We start from the raw sequence: 4861 nt of genomic DNA on the forward strand, positions 1-4861 counted from the left end.
ATTTGATTGTCCTCTATTTTCTGGCTTTCTGACACTTCCCAATTGATTGTGTTTCCTTAGGCAGCGGTGTTTTAACTCTATGCCGGTTGGTTTATCTTGTTAACTAGCACTTGCTTGGGGATCAGACTGTCCTCAGCAAATGCCACCATAAGACCTGCCTGGTGAGTCCTGCATCCTCTTGTCTCCTGCGCGAACCCCAGCCCTTCCATCCTAAGCTCAGGTTGTATATATGTGTAAATAAAACCACATATCCTGAAGATACCACAGCCTCCATTGACCTGCATTCCAAAGTAAATGAAGCCTGGGAAAAGCACATGGAACTCCCAGAGTCTCTCACCACATGGAGGTTAGGGTGGTGTGTAACAATGCATTGAGATGCAGTGTGGAGTAGTGGTTAGAGCACTGAACTGAGACCTGGGAGACCAGGGTTCAAATCCCCACTCAGCCATGAAGCTCACTGGGTGACCTTGGGCCAGTCACTGCCTCTCAGCCTAACCTACCTCACTAGGTTGTTGTGGGGATTAAATGAGGAGGGAGGAGAGCCATGTACACCACCTTAAGTGCCTAGGAGAAAAAGGTGAGCTATAAATGCAATGAGATAAATAATAAATACATTGGGCTGTTGTGTAGAAAATTGGCAGATTAGTGTCTGCAATGTGGCATTTTAATATTTTGCTTTATCTTTGTCCTTGTTGTTACCTACCCTGGGGTCTCGCAACAAATGGTGGGATATAAGTTTGCTGCTTTCTTTTTTAAGGTTTATTACATTTTCTCAGAAATACAGTCATGCCTTGGTTTTCGAACAGCTTAGTTCTTGAATGTTTTGGCTCCCGAACGGCACAAACCCAGAAGTGACTGTTCTGGTTTGCGAACTATTTTTGGAAGCTGAACATCCGACGGGGCTTCCGCGGCTTCTGATTGGCTGCAGAAGCTGAAAATCAGAAGCTGCACTTTGGTTTTCTAGTGTTTTGGAATTCAAATGGACTTCTGGAATGGATTCCATGTGTCTTCCAAGGTACAACTGTAGCATTATAAAAATGAAATAAACCATGTAGAAAACAACCAGCAACTGTGTTACAATTATGCTAATGCAAGTAGGCAGATCCAGACTTGATTTTGCACATTTTAGTCAAAGGAAGGGACCAATAACCAGAGTGTCTAATACAGCTGTAGAAGCAGGAAATCGCAACCAGGCAGCCTCACCACATTGAGGCATATGTTGCTGGAGGTGGAGGGTTTACAGTGCACGATTCTTGCTGATGAAACATATGAAAGGAAGCCATGCAACACTGAAGTGGCCATGTTTCATTACCCCTTCAGCATCCTCCGTGGATGGGTTAAGTGGACGACGCAATATCCCACACTTTCTTAAGCCACCTTTCACAAGATGAACAGGTAGGAGACTTCTGGAATCCCTTTTCTTTTGCTTTCCTTTGACACGTTTATTGAGTTTTAAAAAACTACAGTGTACAAATGAGACAAACAATAAAGAAACAAAGAATGATGACTGTGTGGAGCACATAGTTTCAGTTGGAATGAACAGAAGGCTTACAGTTGCATCATAATAAAACAATAGATGCTGGGGGGAAAGTCTTGGATGCTACAAAGGTAGATTCTTATTCACCAGGGTTTTTTAAACAGAGGTTGGATTCTTTAGCTGTGTTTCCTGCATTGCATAGGGTTAAACTAGATGATCCTTGGGATCCCTTCCAGCCCTATGATTATATGATGCTATGATTCTATGAAGGGACATTTTAGAAGTCAGAGTAACATATCAATAAGGCAGCCTCACCACACAGCGCCACTTCTTGTTGGGGGCCTAAGCTGTCAGTGCACTCGTTGCATTTATAAAGCATCTAATTGGAAACCATGCATCCTCAAAATGGTCTCGTTCCCTAACCCCTCTTAGAACCCTCCTCTGTTGGGTTAAACGCTCAGACAAGGCCATGTCCTGCACCTTCCCAAACCAATAGGGACGCCATGCAGACTCCCAGCATTGGGAGATTTTGAATCTGGCTGCAGGCGGCAGCAAAGCAAGCAACTCCTTCTTTTATATGGGTGGAATTTGAGACACTTTCCATGGCTTAGCAATCTCAGTTCAGTCTGCAGCTAACAGCAGCACTACCAACTCTTTGTGCACAAAAGGGGGGGTTAACTCACTTTCAGTGACTAGGAGTGCCAAGACTGGATCAGGAGTGAAAGTTTGGTTTGTTATTGTGATCTGCAAATATAGATCACCAATCAGATGTCAGTTTTTCACACCCTCTCCCTGCCCCCCACATATGGGAAAAAGTGCCCTTATGGCCACAAGCTCTCCAACACAGTGGCGTGAGATAAGTTGTTTTTTAATAAACAGGCAATAAAAGAAGAAATATCAGCTTGCAAAGCAAGGAGGGGGAATCAGCTCTGCAAGCAGTTATGGTGAAGATAACCATGAGGACTAGCTTCCAGAAGCCCAACCTAGTGGAAATATTCTCTGCCTTCAGTAGGCACATGACAGGACATCATTCCGTAACAAACAACTCCTTTGTGCAGGAAGTGACACCATCCTAATGTGTCAAAAAAGTGGTGTGGAATTGTGCAATTTGCCTGTTTTTCACAATCACACTCCGCTCCAATGAAGTAAACATAGAGCTCAGTTGCCTCTTTGTGGAGCCCTGAAAAGGAGTGCAAGCTGGCAAGACCTGAGCCCATTTCAGATGAGAGGTGTGGAGCTATCAGTGAAGAAGAAAGCTCAAGCCCCCCTCCCTTCCAACCCCACCCCTCACCATCCAAGTGTCCCTTCTAAAGCTGGGAAGAGAGTCTACACACCTGGAAGCCGTTCTCCCACTTCCACCTTCCAAGCGTGGATATCTCTGCATATGTCATCAAAACACTCCTTGAATATAGTACTTTGGTCAAATCGATCCCCAACAATATGACCTGTTCAGGCAATTCCAAGTTTTGGAGAACATAAGAAGAGCCTGCAGAATCAGGCCAATGGCCCATCCAGCCCAGCACTCTGTTCTCGCAGTGGCCAACCAGATGCCCCAATGGGAAACCTGCAAACAGGATTTGAGCACAAGAGCCCTCTTCCCCCCTGTGGTTTCCAGCATCTGGCATTCAGAGGCATTTACTGCCTCAAACAATGGAGTCATATCATATAATCATCGTGGCTAGTAGCTATCAATAGACTTTTCCTCCATGAATTAGTCTACTTCATCCTCACATCCTTGTGGTAGGGAGGGCTATTGATTTGTTTCATCTTTGCTCTTGTTTTTATTATGTACTTTGTGGGGCGGGGGGTTTCTGTGAACTCTGCCCCGACAGCAGTATACAATTTAATAAATCAATTAAAAAAATTAAAAAAACATGGAAGGGAGGCAACTGGGTTTACCTTCAGGCAACCTGTTTATTTATTGAGAATTTTGTCCCCTTTTTTGTACAACATATGTAGCAGGTTAAACAACACTGGCTTATTTATAAAACTAAATTCTGATTTGTTTGTGGGGAGGTTATACAACGTCTCATCAAGCATTTGGTATCCCACACTTCCCAGTGCATTTTCCTGTCACTTTCCATATGGCAAAAACTTCAGGGGTTTCTTATTTTATTTTTATTTTTTGGAGCAAGGGAGCAAGTTGGCTGCCCAAGAGCACCAAATTAGCTTTAATTGTACAACAAGAATTTGCCAGCATGTGATTGAAACCCACACAGAAATAGTGACAGTGAAGCTTCCCAAGCCCCGTGCATGTAGAACCTACCAAGCTCCAAATTCCCTCCATTCTGACCACTGGAGCATCTTTGGATCTGTACTTTGAGCAGGTACCATTGTTGAGCTTTTAAGCTCTCCCCCTTGCTGGGGTGGGCAGCATGGCCTTCTCAATGTGCTTGCTCTGGAAGCCTAGGGATGCTCATGTGAGATTTCTCAGGAACTTGGATGGCCCTGCAAAATCTCAAGGGAGCATCCCAGAACCCATGCGCTGAGCACCCGCCCCCCAGCAAGGCAGAGAGCTGAAAATGTCTTTCCATGCTGGGAAATGCCAGTCAAAAAGAGCTTTCTAGATTGTTTGCACTTAACTTGCATATTTTCAACCAGCCAGCCTTCAATCACATAAGGTTGAAATCCCTCTAGTTAAAGGGACGTAAGGTGTTGTCATATTGTAATGCAGCCTAGATACTATTTTCAACTGCTCAGCTCAGTTGATTCGAGCATGGTACTGAAAATGCCAAGGTCATGGGTTCGATCCCCATATGGGCCACCTGTATATTCCTGCATTGCAGGGGTTGGACTAGATCATAGAATCATAGAATCATAGAGTTGGAAGAGACCACAAGGGCCATCGAGTCCAACCCCCTGCCAAGCAGGAAACACCATCAGAGCACTCCTGACATATGGTTGTCAAGCCTCTGCTTAAAGACCTCCAAAGAAGGAGACTCCACCACACTCCTTGGCAGCAAATTCCACTGTCGAACAGCTCTTACTGTCAGGAAGTTCTTCCTAATGTTTAGGTGGAATCTTCTTTCTTGTAGTTTGGATCCATTGCTCCGTGTCCGCTTCTCTGGAGCAGCAGAAAACAACCTTTCTCCCTCCTCTATGTGACATCCATATATATATATATATATATATATGCGCCTCTGGGAGTCTCTTCCAACTCTACAATTCCATGATTCTATCATTCTAATAGAAATAAGTTAATCTTTGACTTGTTGCAAGCACTGAAGGATGCCAAAGACAGGGACCTAGAATGCATTCCAACTTTCCTTACCCTCCACCCCTCCCGGGTCTTGTGGCTCTTTAAGAAGTCCTCCATGCCAAACTGATGTCCCTCTTGCTTTGGCAGACACTGCCCTGCTGTTCAGCATTCTGTGGCCGACTCCT

Source organism: Podarcis erhardii (assembly GCF_964252035.2).
Source record: "Podarcis erhardii genome assembly, chromosome: 7".
Taxonomy (NCBI): Eukaryota; Metazoa; Chordata; class Lepidosauria; order Squamata; family Lacertidae; genus Podarcis; species Podarcis erhardii.